The 25,811-nt window shown below is 37.3% G+C and overlaps 1 pseudogene across 1 annotated transcript; it reads left to right on the top strand.

Annotated features, from left to right (window-relative positions):
- Positions 1-6,294: 6,294 nt before the first annotated feature.
- On the top strand, positions 6,295-9,107 carry LOC307177239 (centrosomal protein of 78 kDa-like; annotated as a pseudogene). Its single transcript, XR_013831806.1, has 3 exons — positions 6,295-6,431; positions 7,250-7,421; positions 8,293-9,107. The product of XR_013831806.1 is annotated as a centrosomal protein of 78 kDa-like (transcript).
- Positions 9,108-25,811: the final 16,704 nt, after the last annotated feature.

The raw sequence follows: 25,811 nt of genomic DNA, 5'->3' as shown, positions 1-25,811 counted from the left end.
AGAAGCCACTGCAATGAAGAGTAGCCCCTGCTCACTGAAACTAGAGAAAGCCTGCACGCAGCAACAAGGACCAACACAGCCAAAAATAAAAAAATAATAAAAAAATAACAATAGTTGACGTAAACCTCATACAAAAGGAAATCCAAACAGCCAGTAAACACAGAAAAGTGTACGACTTCATTAAGTAATAAGAGAAAAGTGAGTCAAAACCAATGAAACCAGATGCTAATCAGTTTGACAAATACATAAATAAAGTGTGGTACTATCAGGTATTGTAGACCTGGAGTACTATGGGAATCTTCTACCCTGTTCATACTGGAGTATAAATCGACACAACCACTTTGGAAAGCATTTAGCACTCTCCATCAACTGAAGGTATATAAATAGCCTGTGAGCCAGCAGCCCTCACCCCTGCCCTATGTAAATGCACCAGAATAGCCGGTACAGCAGGATTCCTGTCCATGATTTGCATTAGCACAAACTGAAAACAAACTGTCCATTAAGAGTCAAAAATTTAATAAATTATGCATATTCATACAGTGGGAAAACTATCAAGCAATAAAATTGAATGAACTAGAGCTACAGGCTGCAATGTGGATGAATTTTTTAAACCAATGTTGAGTGAAAGAAATAAGAAAAGACTTCATATACTATGATCCTCTACATAAAGTTAGATGTTGACAAAACTAAACTCTTTTGTTAGGGATGCATGCAGGTTAAGGGAAAGGATTGTCAAGAAATGAGGATGGTGTTTAACTGGGAAGAGGGAAGGAGATTGTGATGAGAAAAGGATATGGGGGGCGGGTTTGAGATGCTGACAAGTATCAATACTTTCAGATTCCAGTAGTGGTTATGTAAGTATTCTCTTTTTATTTGTCACATTGAGAGTTTTGTCCTCTGCACTTCTCAGTACACATATCGTATTTTACAATTAAAAACCTGAGTAAAGAATCGGTCGCTTCTTGACTGCTGGATGTGGGAGTGGGATGAGACCATTTCATTTTAAGCCCTTCACTACTGTTTGCGTCCACATGTTATTCATTCAGCCTTAATTGGACATATGCTGTGTACCAAGCACTCTTCTAATTTTATATGTGTTTCAACTCATGTAATCCTCACAAGAGCTCTGTGATGTGGGAGCTTATCTCCATTTTATAGATGAGGAAGTTGAGGCCTAGAGTTATAGAACTTGTCCAAGGTTATATAGCTAATGGGTAGTGCCAGGCCCATTTGCCTCAGAGTCTGAATTTTTACAATACAATCTAAAAGAGAAATTTAATTACTAATTATAAGCCAAAAAATTGCACATTAAAGAAGATGACAAGTTTTCATCTATCCAGTTAGAGAAAAACACACAGTCTGTCTTTCACACACCTACATCTTGTATTGGCAGGGATTTTCCTTATTAAGCAATTATTTATTGACCATCTATTGTGCTGGCACAGGTGCTGGGGATAAACACTTAATAAAATACACCCCCATCTTCAAATAACTTGCACTCTAAGTGAGGAAGGAAGCCAACAGTTACAGTAGAGGTTATATACCAAGTGATACATCGCTGATGGCAGTGTAAAATCTCAGAAATCTTTTGGAAAGAAGTTTGGAGACAGGTACCTCAGAGCCTTAAAAATGTTCATTTGCTTTGACCTCAAACTCATTTTTATGGATTTATTGTAAGAATGTTATTCTCAATACAGAAAAAAGCCTTTATGCATAAAAACGGTTATTTTGTCTTATAATATTGAAAAGTTGGAAAGAATTTAAATGTGTAAAATGGTTAACCAGTAAACCCACTCAGTGGAATATTTTGTTGCCCACAAAAAAAAAAATCAAGGTTATGAATCCCCTGATTATATGAGAAATTATTGATTTCAATGTTAAATGGAGGAAAGGTGAACATAAACTTTGATATCCAATATGATGGGAGCTTTGTCCCAGAAAAATCACCCTAACCAGTGTACAGAAGGGAGGAAGGGAGAGCAGATGATAGGAAGGGAAATTATTCCAAAGCCTTATCATTAGTCTTACTTAAGTAATAGAATATCAAGTAATTTTACTTTCTAATTTTTTTGGTTCCATATTTCCATGTAAGGGATATGAATTATTAATACTTTGTAGTAGGAGGACACACTTTTTCACAAAAATTTAACACTATTCTAATTCTCTCCACTAGAGGGAGAAACTATTCCAAGTAATTGCACTTTGATGTGCTATTTTGAACCTGTCAGGAAGTTTTACTCTACTTTCCTCTGACTGTGGTGAGGGTTGGTTTGTTTGCTTATTTGTTTAGAATTTCTTTGAAATTGGTTTTAGAAGATTTATTAAACCATTATATTGAAAGTAGAGGAATTTTTCCATTTTTTCCCCTTTTTCCCCATTGAAAACTTGGCTGGCTTTAGTAATGAAACATTAAAGAATTTGAAGTTCTTAGACTGTCAGTTTTTTAAACATGATCTGAATATAAAAATATATGTTCATTGAGCAAATTTTTGAAAAAATGAACAACTCATTGAAGTAAATAAAAGCCACCTCTGCATGTACACACACCTAATCTGCTCTTTTGTCTTAAAGAAGTATCAAAAATATTTTGTCTTGTCACTAAATACTCTTCTACATCAGAGAATTTGATTAAGCTTATGCATCATCTCCCAGGAAAAACGCACAGATGTATTTTGAATGTAGAACTCCTGAAGCCCATTCATTAACTCTGGTTGAGACCTGTTGTCATTCTTTTCTTAGTGGCTTCACAGCGCATTCCTTCAGACGGTGAGCTGTTTTTGTTTAAACCAATCCCAATTTGGAGGCTCTTAGCTTTCTTCTAGCGTTTGGTTATAAACAATCTTATGACATCATGTTGGTAGATAAATCTTTGCCCACATCTTTGATTTCCTTAGGGTAAACCCTTGATGTAGGAGTGTTGTTAGGTACCAAAAGCTACTCTCCAGAAAGTGATACCAGCTCCTCTCCCAATGATGGCATATAATAGAGTTCCTCATTCTTTAAGTGATTGTTCAAAGCAGCTAAAATGTATAAATATACCGTACTGTTTTCATAAGTGTAGGTATTCTGATTGTTTATCGCTGCATAGGAAACCACCCTGAAACAGTGGCCTAAAACAATGAAAATCGTTTATTTTGTTCACAAACCTGGAAGTTGAGTAGAATATTAATTCTTTTACTACACTCTTACTGACTGAAAACAATACCTGTTTAACTAGCTAACAGTTCTGTAGGTCAGAAGTCCAGGCACAGCGTGACTGGGTTTCCTGCTCAGATACACACGGGAACATGTGAGTTCCCTCCCGAGAGTGTTAAAGCACGTGAAATTTAAATGTAAGACATTGAGCCCCAAACGTTGGATGTTCACCATAGTTTGTGTGGGTCACAGAGCTGAAATCAAGATGTCAGTCTGGCTGTGTTAGCATCCAGAGGCTCTGGGAAAGAATGCCTCCAGGCTTCTTCGGCTTGTTGGCATAATTCAGATTCTGCAGTTGCAGGACAGAGGTCCCCATTTCCTTGCTGGCTGTCAGTCGGGGGACAGTCTCAGCTCCTAGAGGCCTCTCTCTTGCCTTCCCTGCTGCAGCATTTGACTTCTTCAGAGCCAGCAATGGAGAGTCTCCCTCTTGTCCCTTTTGTACTTCAATTCGGGAAGAGTTCAGGTCCTTTTCATGGGGTGCCTAAGCAGGCCATATCCACCTAGAATAATCTCCCTATCTTAAAAAATCAACTGATTTTGAACCTTAATTCCGTCTGCAAAATCCCTTCACTACAGCTAGATTTAGAGTTTGATTGGATAAGTGGAAGATTTGTGTACTTCAGTAAGCAGGAGTCTTAGGGGCTCTGTTAGAATTCTGCCTAATGCAAGCAGTGTCCCCACTTCACAGACCGAAGTGTCTTATTTCCTGAAACTCCTAAGGGAGTTTATCAGTGTTCATTTTATTTCAGTGACCTTGGTGAATGGGGAGACTACCACCTCCGTGAGCAGGAATGGCACCCAGCTTCCTGAGTCCACAGTGTGGCTCTGCTGCTTAGTGGTGTGACCTTGGCTGTGCTGCTCTACTTACTCTGCTTCTCTGCCTCTGTTTCCCTCATCTGTAAAATAACATGGAGTTAGTGATTGTTTTTTCCTCGTAGGGTTTTTTATTTTATTTATTTATTTTTGGCTGCGTTGGGTCTTCGTTGTTGCTGGCGGGATTTCTCCAGTTGCGTCGAGCAGGGGGTTACTCTTCGTTGCGGTGCGGTGGCTTCTCTTATTGCGGAGCACGGGCTCTAGGCACACAGGCTTCAGTAGTTGTGGCACATGGGTTCTAGAGCGTAGGCTCAGTAGTCGTGGCACACGGGCTTAGTTGCTCCGTGGCATGTGGGTTCTTCCCGGACTAGGGCTCGAACCTGTGTCCCCTGCACTGGCAGGCAGATTCTTAACCACTGTGCCAGCAGGGAAGCCCCCTCTTAGGGTTTTGATGATTAGATTATCTAATACCCAGGGAACTCCAGGAACAGTGCTTGACTGTAAATTGCTTTAAAAGTGATTACTTTTTAAAAACATGCTTTTGAATCTGCAATTATGTAATTCAGGTATGTTAAGCATGTTCATTAATAGGACTTCCTGCTATAAAGAGACCCACAAATAAAAATAGAATTTTTCTTTCTTGGTCTTAACTTCTTATTTCTGACTTACTATGTTATACGCATATGCCTTTTATGGTGGGCTGCCACAAATTTATGTTGGAAAGAGTGGAATTTAAATAAATCTTACCTATGCTAATTTGATAGATTTTGATAATTCATTTCACTAGCATGGTATGATATTACCAGTAGCAGACTAAAATCTGAGTTCACTTCTGGCTCTGCCCCTAAATCCTGATGAGACCAATAGCTGGAAAGGCTTTGGGATATTATACTATGAATTAGTTATAATATTGACTCTGTTTGTTTAGGATAACCTGGAGGAATGCCTAAAGCAGTTAAAGGAGGAAAGAGTAATGAGACTGAAGGCTGATAAACGAGTCAGTGAGGTAAACAGATTTCTTATTCTGCTTTAGAGAGTGTTTTGGTTTTATTTTGATTTGATTTTAAGCCATATACACATAATTTGTAAGCTTTAAAACTGTAATATGTTGCAAATTGGTTGTGTCATATGGACTTTTGCATTTACTGGTATTTAGTGATCATATGATCTATATTCCAGAAAGCATGTTTTTAAAAATGGGAAAATCTGGTTTTGTGTGTGTGTGTGTGTGTGTGTGTGTGTGCGCGTGCGTGCGCACGCGTGCTTTTATATGACATTAGCTTATTTCCTGTTCATGATTCTTTGATTCAAGAAGGCACTTTTTGTGCATATACTGTATATACAGTAACATAAAAGACACGATGAGACTCTCCTGGCAATGAATTAGGAAAGTGAATCATTTAAATAAATTTAAGATATTGGAAAACTTCTAAGAATGCAATGAAAGATAAAAATATATACTATGAGAATTACATTAGGGAATGTGCATGAAAGCAGGGCATAATCTAAAAAGTTCTATCCAAATATAATTTATCACAGGGTGAGTGTAGGGAGGAATTTTTGAAAGTGCATCCATTGGATTGGCGGACACTCATTCAATAAATGTTGAGCACCTGCTCATGTAAGGCAAAAGGGGCATCATGAACATTAATGGCCTTTCTGAGAAATACTAGAGTTGAGCTTACAGGGGGTTTTAAGTGCATAGATGATGAGCGGAAGGGGAAGAGTGCACGGGGGGAATATTTTCAAGAAGCCAAAGAAAATATTGGTGATTGTACATTTAATAAATTGGGTTGGGTATGATTTAGGACTTTTAAATGTAAGCATTAGATATTTTGCTCACTAAAGTTAATCCTTAACATTCAGCAGAGATGTAATATGTTTTATTCAAATCAGATTCTATATTTCATTTTCTAATTTAAGAGAAACTTAAAGCAGGTCATTTTCTAATGTGGAATGAGGCTCCATTATGAATTGAACTAGTTAGAAATGTGATATTTTGTGAAAGATCATTAATAAAATGGTAACTTTGGTTTATTTATATACCACCTAAGTGTTATATAGGAAACTTTGTTGGGTGCCTGTGGGTTTTGGTTACTATGTGATACGGTCTCTGTCTTTACTGGTGGAGAATTAGGTTAATTACAAATTAATTACAGTTTGAGTGTTTTAGTTTTGTTCCTTGAAAATAGGCAAGACTACTTCTGATGACAATGAGAAAAAATCATGTCAGACATTTTTAGTCTTCTTTTATAGCTGGAACATGAAAATGCCCACTTAAGAAATATGAATTTCTCTTTGTCTGCAGCCCTTCATGCCCACTCATTGACAAGCATGATCCTGGATGATGCAGGTGTTTTGGGCAGCATTGAGAATTCTTTTCAGAAGTTCCATGCTTTCTTGGATCTCCTTAAAGTTGCTGGGTTAGTTCATTTCTCTTCATGGCGTTCTTCTCTTTGCGACTATAATGGTAGTTTGCTGAGGAACTGGAGCAATTTTCATCACTTCCGTGGCCATATTTAGTGTAATTATAGGTAATATAGTTGACTTTTTAAAATAAGGAGTTAAATTTGTTAATAAATGCAAATAGGGAAGCCTGCTTTGGTAGAGTGGGGAGCTCATTATAAAAGAGTAACCTGTAAATAGAGTAATTAGTAGGTGTAGTTTTTTGTAAGACTAAATTGAAGGCAGTTTTCATTGAAAATATTCGGGAATGCATAAGAATTTTCCTATCTTTCACTTATTTTGCTTGTTTGATAAGTTTGAATTAAAGTTATTTTTGCCTTAGACATAAAAATTATTATTAATCTGCAGGGGAGATATAGGTCCGTGGTTTTCAACTGGGAGCAATTTTGCTGGAAGAGGGAAGTGGAGACTGATAGTTGATGGAGTGGTGTTTTGTCAGTGAATGAATTGGTGTTGGTGTTGGGAAGGAAGGAACAAACACATTCTTGGAAACTGGAGGAAAGGTGGTAAAGAAGTGTGGGAATAGAGGTGTGACTGGCAGTGGATGACATGCATGGTACATGTTGAAGCTGCTAGTGAGACAGTGGGATGTGTCTTAGAGGATGAATCTGGAAAGGGCTGAGATTTAGGGGGAGAGAGAGGCTTGTAGTCTGGAGTAGGATGTTGGCTTTTAAGATTTTAGAAGTATTTCATGATTGTAGGTCTGGGGAAATCTAAACTGCTCTTATGTGATTATAATAACCTTTGTCTTTTCTCCTTTTCTCCTCTGGTCCAGGCTTGGGCAGCTGGCCACAATGGCTGGTATAGATCAGTCAGATTTTCATTTACTAGGTCGTCCCCAGATGAATTCTACTGTTAGTAGTCCACGTAAAGAAGAAAAGAAGGGACTTGAAGAAGAAAAATCAGAATCAAAACAGGGTGCCCCAGGACAAATGCAAAATATCCAAGTAAGTGGACAGAACAGCACTTAATGATTCTAAGAGTGATTAGCAAAAAGGAAATGACCAAGTCAGGGGGAAAACAATAATGATCAGTCTCTAATAGTTCACATGCTCGGGAGCTAGAAGACTCTGGAATCCTTTCCAAATCTGAGATTAGTAAATGTGTGCCCATTTCATGACACTGTATTGTTGTAAATAAGGAGACTGGAAGTTCTCTAGAAAATTTATGAGTTAAAGCAAACTATCCTTATTAGAGAAAATATTCCAGATTTTAAATTATATAAATGTCTGTTCTATTCATATTTTACTTAGGTTTCCATTTGTATGCAGTCAGCTTACAATGAAGGTACACATACTGATATAATTTTTAAAATAAGTAATCCAGACATAGCTAATAGGTAACATATCATAGTGAATCACCTGGTTATGGAAATGGGAGGGGAAACCTGTCAGCTTTTCCTCTAGCCTTGCTTGGAGCCCCCATCAGCCAATCTCAGACTGGTCTTGGGAACTGACAGCTTGAGAACACAGTCTGGTCACAAACTATATACTGTTTGCATGTGCCTGGAGGATAGAAAAGAAATTAATTATCTTACAGAATAGGGTTTTATTTTTAGTGAGGGAAAGGAAATGGGTAATAAGTACCCCAATCACCAAAGTCTGAAAATGTAGCGGACATAGTCTTGGATATAGCTAGGTTAAGCTACGAATCACTTGGCAAGATATAATTAGAAAAAAACTGGCTCTGAAATCTTCTGAATATTGACTGTGTTAATAATAAGATCACAGAGTAACATTGAAGTTTTGAGCTCTACTTTTTAATGGTTGGCTCTGTTCATCACTGAATTTTTGTCTTGTCTTTTGTTTTTCCGTCCAGTTTCAGAAAATTACAGGTGACGCTAGGATTCCTTTGCCTCTTGACTCCTTCCATATCCCAGTGTCTACTCAGGAGGCCTTAGAAACTTCCAAAGACAACCTGGGGTCCCAGTCACAGAGCAGCGGCAGGAGTCTTTTGAAGATTCATTGCTAGAACATGTTCGCCCTTCAGCAGACGTCATTTCTGGAACTGGAAGTCAAAGAAAAGAAGAGGAATCATCTAGAAATAGCAGGTCTTCTTCAGAGAAAATGAGCAAAGCAGGTGAATATACCAAAAAATACTCTGCTAGGAAACAACCTCGGAAGGACCTGCATTCCTGCTCTGACTCACCTGTAAAGCAGAAAAGCAAAGGAATTGGGCAAAATAATTCTTTGGTTAATAAACCAATTAAAAGTGAGTCTTCAAAAAAACATTTCTGTTAAGAAAGAGAGTAGAATAGTGACTTTCATCAAAGACAACTAAAAGTAAACTCAATCTACTAGAACATTCTGAAAGTGATACTCCTGGATCTGATTGTGAATTTCAAGAAAGCATCCATACTCTATCATGCCTAACATAGGTCTAAATCTTTTAAAATTATGTTTTTGCCTTCACATTTTAATAAATTACTTATGTTTTTATTATAGCATATGGTGGTTTCAGTTACTTGACTGGAAGCCATTAGAGAAAGATTTATCTATACTTTTTTATTATAATGAAAGTTTTGGTGTACTTTTCCTTGTGACACTTTGCACCATTCATTCAGCTAGTGTTTACTGAGGGCTTCACATGTACAGTACTTTTCTGGGTGCTATTGCTTTCAGCAGTGAACAAAATAAAGCCTTTATTCTCCTGGAACGAGCACTCTGTGTTGGGAGAAAATATAAACAACAAAGCAGGGTAAGGGTTAAAAAGAGATGGGAATAATAAATGGAATAGTTTTACCATTTGGTTAAATGTCAAACTATTATAAATCACATGGCCAGAAGCCATTGAGGTATTTTAATTCACAATAACCAGAGAGCCTCAAACATTTACCAAGGCACTTAACCGTGTTTATGGATTACAGCAACGCTCTGAGGTAGGGAACTGTTACCATCCTCGTCTATAGATGAGGAGTCTGAGGAGACATTATGTGAGTTGCCCAGAATTACACAGCTGTAAGTAAGTGGAAAGCTGCGATGTGACCCGAACCCATGCTCTTTTTTTTTTTTAAATGTATGGACTTTATTATGTTTCATTTGTTTCTGATTTATGTGAATTTTTTCTTTAAAGATTTTTTCTGATATCGACCATTTTTAAAGTGTTTATTGCATTTGTTACAGCATTGCTTCTGTTTTATATTGTGGTTTTTTGGCCACAAGGCATGTGGGATCTTAGCTCCCCCACCAGGGATCGAACCCTCACCCCCTCCATTGGAAGGCGAAGTCTTAACCACTGGACCACCAGGGAAGTCCCCCTTCTGTGACTATTTTTATGGCAATTTTTTTAAATTTTATTTTTTATTGACGTATAGTTGAATTACAGTGTTGTGTTAATTACTGCTGTACAGGAAAGTGACTCAGTTACACATTTATATACATTCTTTTTCATATTCTTTTCCATTATGGTTTATCACAGGATATATAGTTCCCTGTGCTCTACAGTAGGACCTTTTTGGTTTTTTTTAAATACATCCACTTTTTTTAAAATAAATGTATTTTTTTTTTTTTTTTATTTTTGGCTGTGTTGGGCCTTTGTTGCTGCACGCAGGCTTTCTCTAGTTGCGGTGTGCAGGCTTCTCACTGTGGTGGCTTTTCTTGTTGCAGAGCACTGGCTCTAGGTGCATGGGCTTAAATAGTTGTGGCATCGGGCTTAGTTGCTCTCTGGCATGTGGGATCTTCCCGGACCAGGGCTCGAACCCGTGTCCCCTGCATTGGCAGGTGTATTCTTAACCACTGTGCCACCAGGGAAGTCCCATGTAGGACCTTTTTGTTTATCCATCCTGTATATACACCAGTTTGCACCTGCTAATCCCAAACTCCCAATCCAACCCTCTCCCACCCCCTCCCCCTTGGCAACCACCAATCTATTCTCTATGTCCTTGGTTATGTTTCTGTTTCACAGATAGGCAGAACCCAGGCTCTTAATTACTTTGTTATCCTGTTTCCTTGTTAAGAGAAGAAGGGTGTAAGGAAGGCACCGAGCGAGAAGGCAGTGAGCACTAGAAGTGCAAAACAGTGGGGCTGTCAGAAAGCACACCTGTCTCCTTCCCCCATCGTGAGCAGAATTTTTAAATGGCAGAGTATGTGATGACACATCTCTGGATTGAATTATGTCTCCCTGTAAAACATGTACAGATAAGTCTTTAGTTCATTCAGACTGAAAGGTGAGAGCAGAGAACAGCTGGAGTGTCAGATTTCTTCTAGAAGTTCCTGCCTGATTGTTACTAAGAGGGCTCCTACAGTACTAGTTAGTTCATTAGTCATGGATTGGGTGTTAGAGGAGTGAAACAATGAGCAAAATGTAGCGTTGGCCCTTTAGCAGTGGGGTGAGAGGGGAAGACACACAGCAGATGTCTCATCCTGCACGTGACATGCTGTGAGGGGCATATTCAGGGCGTTTGGTCAGTGTTTGTGGAAGACGAGGGGGAGCTGTGAGGCAAAGAAAAGTCATCAAAGAGGCAGTCCCTAAGCTAAGTCTTAAAGGACTTGTGAAAAACTGGTGAGTCAGCCGGTGAAGGGAAAGGACACTCAAGGCAGAGAGGATAGCGGAAGTCCAGAGCCGTGAGTGTGCGAGGGATGTGTTACAGAGCCACAGGCACAGGCTCTGGAGGATCAATGCAGTGTCACCAGGCAGTGGCAAGTGCCCCTAAAGGAGGCCGCGAGGAGGAGGAGAGCGGGTCTTAACCACCCATGTGCATGGAGCTGGCTTCCTCAGAAAACAGCTAAGAATGGAAAAGACACGTTCAGGTGGCATTTTAGACCACTGACGTCTGTATGGATGAGGAATTTGAAGAAGCCTGGAGACAATTATGCCCCACTCTTCTGAGGAGCAGTGTTTTTATTTTCAAGAGGGACTTTCACGCTGCCACCTCCTCACCTGTCCCTACTGAGAGGTTTATAGGCCGGCAGAAGGGAGAACCTGGCTTAAGTAAAGTTAATCAGGTTTCTTTACTGTACAGATCCTCGGGGCTGCTGTAGGCTAGTGTTCATTCTGGATCATCACAGCAGGCATATGGTATACAGCCATCCTCAAAGCTATTTGACTCTAGTGTCCTTTTTTAACAGAAGTGTCTAACAACTGGTTCCACCAAACAGCAATTTGGTAACTTCTAGACCAGGTAATAGCAAGAAGAAAGGGGTCTGAAATAAGGTATAGATGAAGAGAGGAAATAAGTTCTAATTGTATTTAGGAAATTACAAGCAAGACTTGATTTTGGGAAGTAAGGAAGAAGTAGGAGGCAGAGGCTGAACCCCCATCTGTGTGACTGAGGTTGGGTGGTGGTATCATTGAGTTTGGAAATAGGGGATAAAGAACTGAATTGGGAAAAAGACTTTAGTTCTGGACATGTTGAATTGTAAAGCACGTGTAGAATTCAGGAGACAGACTGGTAGATAACTGGACATGCACGTGAAGACATGGAAAGATAAAAATTTGAGTGTCATCAGCACATATCAGCACTCATTAAAATCATGAACATGGATGAGAGTTCAGAGAATTGTGAGTACTGACAACGTTTAAGTAATAAGCAGAGAAGGAATTCTGGAAAGGAGAGAGGTGATAGAGTTTCAGGAAGGAGGAAGTAGATGACAGTGTCATCCTTCAGAGAATGTGAGTGTCCATTGGATTTGGGCAGTTAGGTCCCCAGTGACCTTAGAGCAGTTCAGTGAAGTGGTGGACAAAAAGCCAAATGGCAATAAATTGAGGGTGTAGGGCTGCCTGTGGGGGCCAGTCGAGGCTAGTGAAGACAGTGGGAATAGGCTACTCTCAAGGAGTTTGGATGAAAAGAGAAAATAATTCGCAAAAAAGAATTTTTTAGAATGAGAAGGACTTATATTTTATATGTTGAAATGAAGGAACCGATAAAGGAGATCCTGAAGATGTAGATAATAATTTAGAGAATTGGGGAAACATGGATATATGAATAAGAAAAAAACCTTGCACAGTCTATAAAAATCACTTGTATCCTTCGAGTTGGGTGGATACTGGTAAGTTTGGGAGGAAATAAACGTAAGAAGAGATAGAAGTTAAATGAGTTTATACTGATAGCCTCAGTTTTCTTTGACCCAGATTTTTCAGAGACACATATATACCCATACATAATTACAGTTTTAAAATTCTTTCATAGTTACATGTTTTATTAATCACGTCTGAGAAAAGTCATTGATTTTCATTTTGTACCGCATTATCTTGTAAGGACAAGATACAGTGACAACTTCCAAGCGATTTGCATATCAGAGCTGAAACAGAAAGTATCTCCATAATTGAATTTTCACTTATTTGTAATAAGTTTATCCTTAGGAGGATACTTTCATAGTGTTTGATCACAGATGAGTCTGGGCATTGCTATCACTCAATAATGTTAAGCATCTGTCAGGCTCTCTCCTATACTATATATTATTTTTTTATCCGTGAAGCAAATATTTATTGGCGGCCTGTGGCAATAAGATACACCTAGGTCCTCTTTCCTTGGTATATTCACAAAAGCCTCTGAAACTAAATTTCGAAGTCAGGCCATACTAAGGCCTGGCATAATAAGTTTTCATCGTTAACAGTTTTTTTGTGTTTGTGGGGTTTTTTTGTTTTTATTTTTTTGAAGCAAGGATAAGACACTGTCTTAACTCAGTAGTTGTCCATTGATTAATAAATCTGAGAAGACATTGATGAAGCATGGTATTTTGAATATCCTTTCCACAGCATAGGTAATGGGCCATCCTGAAACTCTGGTGAGATGCTTATCATTTTCAGATTTTGGAGTGGCAGAGAAAACCCTATTACACCTTGAATTATCACTAGAAACATGAATTCAGCCAAATAAAAACAGTGCCTCTGCCTACTGAGGTTGTCAATTTCCATCTTAACAAAAGTGAACATTTCTCCTTTAGATTAAAATCAAGAAAATCCCCTCTGTCCAGGATTCAATAATGGGGTGCAAGAAAGAGGAAAACTGAAGCTATTCCCTCTTTACACCTGAACAGTGAATTCATTCTGATATCAAATATTTTTTATGATTGTTATGACCAGGTGCTTTATTGTGTTTAGAGATCAAGTTACTGTTCATACTTGGTAAGTAAGAAAAATCCATGTTTTAGGACTCTGAATAGTAACTTTATATATTGTATATATATATTAAAAATAAATATATATATATTATATATAATATATATTCCACCTATTCAACAAAATTGTAATTTTCATCATCTCTTACGAATGATGAACTGTATTCACTCTTTGGAAAGGGCTTATAGGGAATTAAAGTCTCCATATACTTTCTATATAAGACCATAGAAACCAAATTCTCAACTGGGAGCAAACTTAGGTTTTGCTATGAAGGTTTATGCTTGCCTGGCCTTAGAGTGACAGGCCACGAACTCAAGGTGGAGTATTTTTCCTCTAAGTTACTTTTTCACTGATGCCACCCTGAAAAAATTTGGAGGCAGTATTTTTTGAAATAGCTTTATCTCAGTAACCCTTTAAAAATGCATCAGGGTATGGGGAACATAACTGTCAAAATGTTCAAGCAACTCTTGTCGATTTAAGTGTAATTGATCAGGAGTAATTCAGGAAGGAGCTGGGTACAAAAGACAAAAGACCCGAGGCTATTTCATGTATTGTTTTTGGCTTATTGTACAAAACAGAGAAAGTCTCATACACTCATGCAGTCAAGGTCCCCTACTGTTCTCTCCTTTTAGTAGAAATAAAAGAGAGCTAGTTTCTCAATAGCAGCATTCTATCCTTAAGTGGGTACACAGTGATATTCTAATGGTCTCTGGAGCAGAGAATAATTCCGTGGCAGGTCTGACATCCAGTCACCGGGTTCTCTGTAACTTAGTCTTTCATGGCCAAGGACTATAATCATTATTTCCATTTGTATTTAGCATCTCAAAATTGAAAGGATTCCATGGACAACAAAACAGTAAGTGATTTCATGAAGTGTTTTAGTATGCATAAAATAATAAATTATAAAAATACAAATCATCAGTAAAACTTTTTCTTTCCGGAGAACTATATTCAGAAATTAATGTAAGCATCTAAGATGCGCATGTTTTTCAACCATGATCATGTGTGTGTGTGTGTGTGTGTGCATTCCACTGCTACAGGAGACATGCAAAATAATATCAGATTTGCTACTATATGAAGTACTGGTTTCTCCCAAAAACTGTGCGCTCGCAGGGTTCGTTCAGGAAGGTGAGTGCCCTACCACCACATCACAGTCATATCTCATCACCTTCGGCAGGAATAATTTACAGTTTAACCTTACATGCAGGCATATTAAATTAGTATTACTCATCAGAACTTGCTTATTAATAAAACAAATTGAATTAGCCACTGGAGAATCATGTTTGGAAGTTCAATGACAATTTTACATTTTTAATAAAGGCTCAGAAATATTATTGCAGAGCAGGTGGTACAAAAAACTGTGGTCAAATTTGACATTCATTAATAATTGAAGTGTGGAACGTAATAGGTGAAAATTGATATTGATTTCTTTCGTCTAATATTTGGAAGAGTTCTAAAAGGTAAATAAAATGAGATAACAAGACATATCAAGTCTCAATGATTTGTTTGATCACCTCCTTCCCACATATCACTCCTTCACCTACCATGTTTTGAATAATTCAATGCCATAGTCTTTCCATTTCAGTGCATTATAAAACACACTCAAGCTGGGTTTCAATCATATTAGACTGAAAGCTGAACTTTTTATGAAGGATTATTTAAAAACAAATGTGTCTTGAGCCCAACAGCCTTTGAAACCAAACAATTCTGGGAATTCAGTAAGGAAATGTCAACACGGTGGAGAACTTTTGGATTCAGAAAATTCAGTAATCCTACTTGATGTATGTTAACCGTATCAATATTAACAACCTTCTGCTTGATTTTAGCACTGATTTGAGAGCTGAGTTACTACTGGTCTTGTATTTTAACTAGTTGTGAAAGGACTGAGAGAGTTGTTCTTGGGTTGAACTTGACCTGCCTCTGGGAATGCTCTCTGTTCTATCCGTCTTGAAAAGCTTTATGCAAGTGCATTTCTCTGCCTTCCTTCTTCTCATCTTCACCCCTTGGGAAAATGAAAGATGCTCAAATATAGATGTGAACACTGCAGATGCTCTGTTTGGCAATGGTGTCTTTCAGCTTCCCAGTGAAAAATTATATTGCTGACCACCCATTTGACTAAAAAGTGACTCATTTTACTGACAGATATCTGGCTTGAGATGCCAAAAGAAAGGTCATTTCAAATTTCCTTTTTAATTTTAAGTCACAACTTTGTGTTGCAACACTACTTGTTCAAAAGTTAGGTCATGAAGTTTCCTTCCTATGACCTCCAAGTAATCAAAATGTTCTTCAATAGGCTATATTAAAAGCAAGCAGAATATTCCTAATTATCAATCTTTCTCTTGAGTCATATAGTTCTTGTAATTTCAAGGAAGAGAAACTCAAATGTAGAGTGTTACAATAGCCAAGCCTACCAGCATTGTTATCTAACCATTCAGCAATTTTCTCTGCCAAGTCACTCTGAACCTTAGACTACTGAGAATGTGTTTTAAATTAATTTTTAAGGTTCTCCTCTTTTGAGTTAAAAAATGGTCACAATTTTTATAAGTAAAATTAAAGAAAAAACACAAAATAGAACATCTGAGATATTTCCATTAGGCATTATCTATATATAAACATATATATATATATGTTTTAATTTTAATATCTATACATATATAAATATCTATACATATATACAGGCACTGGGATAAATCTCCATCTTCTGTGCCAGTGGGACATAGGTCCATTATCTTAGGAATAGGGAACTCCTTTCACAATGGAAGTGAGGAAATTGGCTGGACCATCCTTCTTGAATATAATTCCATGAAGCCACCATTTAAGGTCGTCTGGATCTTGGTTCCTTCTAGCAATCTACTACTCCAACAGTGTGTAGTTCATCAAATTCAGGTCTTTCTGAAGCCAGGCTAGAAATACAAAGTGAGGTGGACGACTAAGATAACTGACCAAAAAGGAGGAAAGGAAGACGAGCAAAACAATTTCCCAATTTCATTTTTCCCATATTCTCTGTGCTTGACAAGGGAAAAAATATTCGGGTCTGAGTTCCTCTCATTCTTAGCCATTGTTGGTTCAAAGTCTGAGAAAAAAAAAAGGTAAAAACGAAAATATGGAGTCCAGAATTCCGTTAGCTCTCTTGCATGTAATATCACAACTTAAAAGTCCTTCCAAAATGGAGGGATAAACTTTTAAAACTATAGCCCAATCTTTTCAATCTAAACAAGTAAACACTAAAAATATATTTTAGAAATCCAGCAAACACACTAACCACAGTCAAAGCAAAGGAAGGCTTATGGCTTACCAAATGACAGTGGCTGTCTACAAGAGAGAGAACGATAATACTCCAAAATTCTATCTGACCTGGCAGAGCTCAGCACAGCTACTATTCTTCTTTCCTAAAATCAAGACATAAAGAAATTGAATAAAACTTGCCAAAATGTCACCCGGTGCTTCCAAAAGCAGATTAAAGAAGGGAGTGTCCAGAAATGAGGATGAAGAAAACTACTTAGAGAAGCCCCTTCTCCTATCAGTGGGCCACCAGGGTTTATCTGGGTAATAAAATGATAATAGGCCTTTTTGTCATCTTCTTTTTATAATTTATATATTTAAATTTCAGTTAACATTTAAAAAATATCCATCAGAATGACAGGCATTTCCAGAAGTATCAGTTTTTTTAATCCTCACCCTTTTACAAATGTGAAAACTGAGGCTCAGTATAGCTGTCAAGGGATTTTCCTAAATCATTGAAGCTGTAAATTTGGGACCGAAGTCTAAATCAGTTTCTCATTTTATCTTGGCTATCTTCTTAAAATTCTGTTTAGGGACATGGGGAGGGGGAAGGGTAAGCTGGGACGAAGTGAGAGCGTGGCATGGACATATAGACACTACCAAATGTAAAATAGATAGCTAGTGGGAAGCAGTCACATAGCACAGGGAGATCAGCTTGGTGCTTTGTGACCACCTAGAGGGGTGGGATAGGGAGGGTGGGAGGGAGATGCAAAAAGGAGGGGTTATGGAGATATATATATACGTATAGCCGATGCACTGTTATACAGCAGAAACTAGCACAACATTGTAAAGCAATTATACTGCAATAAAGATGTTAAAAATATATATAAGAAAGCTATACTATAAAATAGATACAGTGATAATATATCTGAGAGGTGGAATTATAGCTGCTTTTTATTTTTTTAATCTATTTTTGGATTATTTGATTACATGATTTCTCTATAAAGAATATGAATCTCTTGTGTAATAAAAGTTATTCAAAACCAAAAAAACAAAACAAAACAAAATTCTGTTTAGGAAGAGAGGATAGAATGAAGGTTTGAGCATAGAAATCATTCTGGAAATCACTGAAGATAGTGGGTCTGTAGTGCAGTTTCATTTGTAGTGGGTTTGGCTTATATTCTTATATTTAGTTTTATTTCTATACAACTATCAAAGAAGGAGAAAGAAGTTAGGTAATATTTGCATTTGCAACTAATCAAAGCAGAATTGCTTTTAGCTTTAACAAAAAGATCGTCTGTGATCTCAGATTAACATCTTTATTCTTAAATGGAGCATATATAACATTTATTGGCTAAGATTATTTGCAATAAACAAGACTGTTTACTGTTTACCACCTAGCAGATGACTATTTGTAAGTCTCACTGAGATGCTAAAACCTTATACTGAGCTCTCATTTTACCAGAGTGAATTTAAATTAACTTCAGCAGCCAGAATTAATGAAACCGGGTAAATGATGCAAAGATATTCCACAGGGTATTCTGTTTTAATTAGAGATAGAAAATGTGAGTCATTAGAGGTTTTAAAAAATGTTGCATTGTATTACTTTCTCATATTTTGAATCTAGGAATATAGATGAAAACTTCAGTTTTAATGTATATCAGCTCTGAATTTATATTGAGTGAATAGTAAAGAGTCTGAATGAAGAACATAATCTGGAGGCATTCAGGTACAAGTCCTAAATTTTATTAGAAGTTGAGTATCTGTTAATTAGCAGGCAGCTATATAACTTAATTATAAAGCCACTACAACTCAAACATTGTAGCACTACCACATGAATGAACACATATACAAATTAAACAGAAAAGAATATCCACAAATAGTTCTTAGTATGTCTGGGAAGTTTGATTGTGATAAAGTCAAGTTATAATGTTAAAATTGATGCCTAGAAAACTACACATCCATTTAAAACTCAAGTCTGTACCTCACACTACATACCAAAATAAATTACACAAGTTGCACATGTAAGAAGCTTGCAAGTTGCCACTTTACCCTAACAAGATGCGTCTTTTACAAATGCTTTCTCCCACTCTGTGGCTTGTCTTTTCATTCTCTTGATAGCGATTTTCACAGAGCAGAAATTTTCTATTTTAATGAAGTTTACCTTATCAATTCTTTCATTTTTGGAGTGTGCCTTTGGTTTTATATTTTAAAAGTCATTGCCATACCCAAGGTCATCTAGGTTTTCTCCTATGTTATCTTCGGGGAGTTTTACAGTTTTGTGTTTTACATTTAGGTCTGTGGTTCATTTTGAGTTAATTTTTATGAAGGATATAAAGTCTGTGTCTCGGTTGCTTTTTTTTTTTTTTTTTTTTTACTATGGACATCCAGTTGTTTCAGCACTATTTGACGAAAAGACTATCTTTGCTGCATTGTATTGTCTTTGTTCTTTTGCCAAAGACCAGTTGATTGTATTTATGTGGGTCTATTTTGGGGCTCTTTATTCTGTTCCATTGATCTACTTGTTGTTTCACCAATACCACCCTGTCTTGATTACTGCACCTTCATAATAAGTCTTCAAGCTGGGTAGTGTCATTCCTTCAACTGTGTCCTTCAATGAGGTGATAGCTATTCTGGGTCTCTTGCCTCTTCATATGGACTTTAGGATCAGTTTGCCAATATCCATAAAATAACTTGCTGGGATTTTGATTGGGATTGCACTGAATTTCTATAGATTAACTTAGAAAGAACTGACATTTTGAGAATACCGAGTCTTCCTATTCATGAACATGCAATATCTCTCCATTTATTTAGTTATTCTTTGACTTCATTCATCACGGTTTTGTAGTTTTCCTCCTATAGAGGTTGTACATATTTTATTAGATTTATACAGAAGTATTACAGTTTTGGCAATGCTAATGTAAATAGTGTCGGTTTATTTTTAAACCTATTCCACTTGTTCATTATTGGTATATAGGAAAGCAATTGCCTTTTGTATATTAACCTTGGATCCTGCACCCTTGCTATAATCACTTATTAGTTACAGGAGTTTTGGGTCAACTCTTTAAGATTTTCTACATAGATGATCATGTCACCTGTGAACAAAGACAGGTTTATGTCTTCATTCTCAATCTGTACACCTTTTATTTCCTTTTCTTGCCTTATTGCATTAGCAAGGACTTGCAGCACAATATTGAAAAGTTATAATAAAGGAGGACATCCTTGCCTTGTGCTTAATCTTAGTGGGAAAGCATTGAGTTTCTCTCCAGTAAGTATGATGTTAGCTATTGGTTTTTTTGTAGGTCGTATTTATCAAGTTAAGAAAGTCCCTCTCTATTCCTAGTTCACTGAGAGTTTTTCTCATGAGTGCACGCTGTATTTTGTCAAATGCTTCTTCCACATGTATTTATATGTCTTTTTTCCTTTATTTGTCTTGGTTGGATTATATTAATTAATTTTCAAATGTTGAACGAGCCTTACGTACCTGACACAAATCCCGTTTGGTCATGGTATACAATTGTGTTTATCCTTTTTTGCTTCAATTCGCTAACATTTTGTTGAGACTCTCTGACACAATTTTTATCACATTTCTACTATAAAAGTTTTGGGATTCTAACGAATTTAAGCTATTAATTGGTCTTATCAAATTGTGCTTTTTATTCAAAGATACACCATAACAGAACCCTGAGGGAATGGATGGTGAATGGTAAGGCCTGAATTTACACTTCTTTTATTCTTTATACCTTGAATCCGTCTCTCAACAAGTGTTCACGGTTGATGTTTATTTTTTTGGAAATTAGACATAGCTCACTCCATTCATTCATTCAACAGATTCTACAGCAGAAGGGAGGCTCCTAAGGAGGTAGGGTGTATTAGTGGGGCTGCAGGTTATTACAGGGAATGCAAGCAAGGCCTCAAAATAGAGACGGTGATATTTAAGAAAAGACCTAAAAAAGTAAGTGGATGGGTACTGTAGATAGTAAAGACAACAGCAATTCAGGTAAAGGGAACAGCAAGTGAAAATATCTTCCTACTATACTTGTTGAACATCAAGGACTGAAGAGTATAAGGTGTTTGGAAAAGAGTGGGCAAGGAGTAGAGGTGGAGGAGATGAGATCAAATATATAATGTGGAGGGTAATCATGTAGCAACTTTCCAGCATTTTAAGAACTTCAGCTTCAACTATGATGAAGGGGAAGACACTGAAGCCACATAATTCTTCTGACTTAGATTCTCAAAGGGTTCTCCGGCCACTGTGTTAAGTACACAGTTCAGAGGGATAATAATTAAGATGACAGATAACGAAATCTTAATCCTGAGTGGTAACAGTGGAAAAATCGAGAAACTGTCAAATTCTGGTTCTATCTCAAAGATAGGGCTGACACATTTTGCTTGTGTATTGGATGTGAAAGGAGAGAGAAAGAAAAACTTCAAACATGAACCACATTTTGTAACTGAGCACCAGGAAGAATGGAGCAGCGCTTTTCTGTTTTGGAAAGTCTACAGGAAAAGCATGAGTGACTATGTGTGTATTTGATTGCAAGCTATATTAAGTTTGGGATGTCAATTAAATGACAAAACAGAGATATTCTGTTAGTAACCAGTCTTGTTAGGTGGACCCAGTCCGTAAATGACAACCATCAACCTACCTAATCTGCTCAGTTTGAAGCCCCATAAAGGATTTGGGGGCATTAGTGTGAAGAGGGCTTCCTTTTGCGTTTGTGTGTATGTGTGTCATTTGCTTTGACACTGTGGTTAGGCTAAAGTAGCACTATTCTGGGCTTTCATCTTTGGCAACTTTTTTCTCACCAAGCTTTTTTATTGGGTTGACGCCGAATGAGTATTTGCTTGATTCTTCATGTCCTGATTCTTTAACTATTTTCCTAGTTTGGACAGCCACAAATTTGGTTAGTATTTGTTAATTTCACCCTTCAACTTGGACACACTTGAAGCGAAGTGAAGTCCCACCACACTGATGGTAGACTCCATCTGAGCATGCTCAAAAGGGCACAGAAGGTTGTCCACGGGGAGGGTACTATCAGAGGCTGATTGACAGTATCTGTGTTGTAGACCAACTTAAGGGCAAACACATGCGGTTCTTACGCTTTCTTGCTCCTGATAATAGGCAATGGTAGGCTCTGGAACACAATGTTTGAACCCAGCAGGAATAGTGTTGCATTATATGTGACATGACTAAGATAAGGGGTATATATGTTATCTAGCATATATCTTCTTTTTTATGCTACACAAATACAAGGCTGTCACTTTCTGAGACATTAAACTTTCTCTGGCTGTGACAGATTAAAAGCAGATGCCAAGTTAGAAACATTTCTGAATTAGGTGATTTGGGTTCCTTGACCAGGTTAAAAAAAACAAAACAAAACTGGTTTTCTTCTTGGTTTCACATTTAAACAATATGAGTTAGTCTAAATTACATGACCAAAAAATCGAACTACTAAAATAACAGGCTCTTATCATTATTATTTTGATATAATAAATAATAGAGGGATATTGTTTTACTAATAATTACCAGCATTTAGTAACGACAAGCCAAACATTAAGCCTTTAGGAAATTTGTGAACTCCTTCATTTCTTACAGTAACTCTGTCAGATTGGTACCAGTATCTATCCCCATTGAGAAGAAACTCAGATTCAGAGGAAGACACTGAGACACAGAGAGGTTAAATGTAACTTGTCTATAACTGCCCTAGCTGCTATGCTAGTCGGCTTCATCAACCACTATCACATTTCTTTAAATGGACTTCAGATTCAGATAAACAATTTTTCCTGGTTGCATGGAAATCATTTAACAGGCCCACATTGCAATGCTTGAAATGCAAGTCTGAGCCCAAATCTGAGAACCTTAAACCATATGATCACTAAAAATACTGAGTATCAATTCTGAGCCTTATAATACGAGTTTGCATTTAAAATAACAGGCCCTATTAGGAATAAGTGTACAAATGGCATTCTAGGAGGGAATATATCCAACAGGTGTTTTAAGTTCCTTTAGTGGCAGTGAAAAAGTATGAAGGCATTTCCTGCAATACTAAATGAGCTGATTTGCTTTTGGTGGGTAAACACTGAACTTTGTTCACAAAACTTAACCTGAAAGTATTTTCTAAGTATCCTGCTATTACTCAAAGTTAGCCTTGTTATCTCCTTTAACAAACAAGAATGGTAAGACACAGTCTCAGTTAGTATAGTATGGATAAATCATTTGCAGTCTTGGGTAAACTTGTACCTTAACGAATGTTTTCAATTTGGGGAAGACATGATTTCACAATTGCCATTCTCTATGCGTATTATTGCCATATAAACTAATTCCAGCAAAAGAAAGCTATAGTTAGGTAGAACCTTTCATAAAGTGATGCAGTCACTCAGGAATACTTTATAACCTAAACCGACTGGACAGTCAGTAACCAATGAATTATCCTAATGCTGATTCATCTCAGAGGTCCTTTATTCCAATGACTTTCGCTGCTATCCTTCTCTTTTCCCTTTGGGATTAAGAACTACGCATAAAGTCTTAGTTACTCTAAGGTTCACCTTGTACCTCTCCTGTCATACAACTCGTCACTTTCCCCATCATCTGCCGCCAAATGCCAAAAAGAAATCTGAGTACTCTGCGGTCATGGCACAGGTATTTCTAAAGAGAGGAACACCTGTTCAAAAATCACTAATCCGAGAATAAATATATGGGGAAATGAACTGGGGACATGAGTGGAATCAACTGAAACTGTGAGAGGCCAGCAGGGCAGATATGTGTGTCTCTATGTGCCTTAAAGAATAATGCTCTCTATGAGAAAAAATGCTTTAATGCCCCAAACTTTAATCCAATTAATATCTGGGAATGTATTTCAAGACCACTTGTATATATGTGTATGTACATAATGTTAGCATTGTATATTATTTGTGTTATGTTCTCCCTTATATTCATGAGAATATGTTGCCTTTAAAGTTTAAACTTTCTTGTTGATTTTGTACATGGATGAAGGTTCACACAGTAAGATAAGTTCAAGGATTTCTTTCTCCAGTACCATTGATATGAATTCCTATTACTTAATTTCTTTTTGATAGATTTTCAGATGACAGTCCAAGATAGTTCTGCCAATGGAAATCACAGGACTACCAAATATGGAAAAGACTTTGGAACACTTACAGTGTGTTTTCATGGTCTGCATCAGAATTCTACAGAAGGCGTTTGGCTGAATTGGCAGTGAAATGAGAATGGAAAGTTAGTGTGTCGGTTACTTTTCAGTGTGGTGTTTTCTTCTCTACTATTCTACTATGTATTAGAAATTACGTAAAAATCAGGAGAAGAGAAATGGTTAAGAAAAAATATAATCTGTCATGTTAAAGACATTCGGCACTTACCTAGACTCACAGGTAACATGAGAGAACATGAGAGCTGGCTTGTGAGAGCTAACCTTGTTCCATTTCCCTCAGTGTCTTCATGAAAAGCTTTGAGGCTCAAAGAAGGAAGTGACCCTGCCAGGTGCATACCATGAATCAGTGATGAAAGGGAGACTCCTTGGCTTCTGTAGAGCCATGCCTCTGTGCACACGGTATTAAAGAAGCATTAATTAAATGCCCCTTTACCTAACAACCTGGAGCTTAATCATAGGGTTTGGGCTTCTTGTCTCTTCTTTTCCTTTGCTTTCTCTTTTACATCCTTGGGGGCCTTAGTTTTTAGTTGCTCTCTTGAACTGGATTTACAAGACATTTATTTTCACTAGCCCTTATTTTTTTGGATTGTAGGCTGAATTTTTAAGAAGTTGGGGAAGGATACTGAACTGCCAAAAGTTAACAGATTATTGGCAAAGATATAAAAATAATTAGAATGCCAATTTCCCTGGGTATTCCCTGTGTACTTTAGGGGTAAAAATAGTATTTGTAAAGTGATTTCAAAATGTGCAAATATTACCTGTGGGATATAACCTACGGGTGAAGAGCACTAACTCTAAAATTAATTTGCCTGGATCTTTTTTCCCCAGCTCCACCACTTATTAGTGGTGGGAGTTCAGGAGTGGTACTTCTTTGTGTTTCACTTCCTCTTTGAAAATCAAGGGCTTAATAACCTCACCCATTTTACAGGGCTGTGGCGTGGAGTTAATACATGTAGAGTGGTTCAGAATCCATGCCACTCTTAAGTCTTTTAAAATCAATCTTACTATTGTTGTTACTACTATTATTAATTTGTTAGCTGTCCTTGAAAAAGTTTGCCAGCAGTACTCACTTGCTTTTCTTTTTGCTGTATATTCTCTACATCCCACTTAAGCGTTCTACCAAACCTTAAGAGGCTCTTTTCAGATATTTTACACCTCTTTACTTGTTTCTCACAGCAAAAGTAAAAGGAGTGTGGCTCCCCTTGATCAAACAAACCAGAACTTTGGTTTTCTCCCATTCATACACATTGGTGAACAGATGTGAAAAAAACGACTCCATGGGGCTTTCAGTCTGGAGCCAAACATCCAGGCTCTGTGTTACTCGACACTATTATGCACACATGTTGGTCCCTTAGGACCCAAAAGAATCTCAACTAAGCCCATCATTGTTTCAGGAATATGACGAATGCTTTTTGTGAAGTAGTTGAATGTAACAGAAATACAAGAAAAAGCAGAGGTGTTTCGTATCACAACTTTTTGAGAAATGCTCACAGCTCTAAGATGTAGCTGACAATTCCGCCATCAGCTAATCCTTTCAAAGTGACCATAAATTTCACCATAAATACATTTTTTCAGCAATGGCAATAACGCGGTGACTATACTGCTCAATTCCTCACAGTGTCAGCATTAAATACATTAAAAGGGTAAGTTAAAATATCTGTCTGATTGCTTCTGACATAACCCCGAGATCTCTTTTATTTCTGTACTCCATCAATTATAATGTGGAACATTAAGACAAATTATTTCTAAACACTAACGAGGAATGTAGCAACAAGTGGCAGACAATCAAGGGGAATTTTGCCATAGCATGGTGCTTATTTTATTACAAGCAGGAGTGCAAACCCAAAGGATGTAATTTAGAGGAAACTCTGTCCTGTCTATTCTTTA

This window comes from Stenella coeruleoalba (assembly GCF_951394435.1).
Source record: "Stenella coeruleoalba genome assembly, chromosome: 1".
Taxonomy (NCBI): domain Eukaryota; kingdom Metazoa; phylum Chordata; class Mammalia; order Artiodactyla; family Delphinidae; genus Stenella; species Stenella coeruleoalba.
This window is presented reverse-complemented; position numbering and strand designations above follow the sequence as displayed.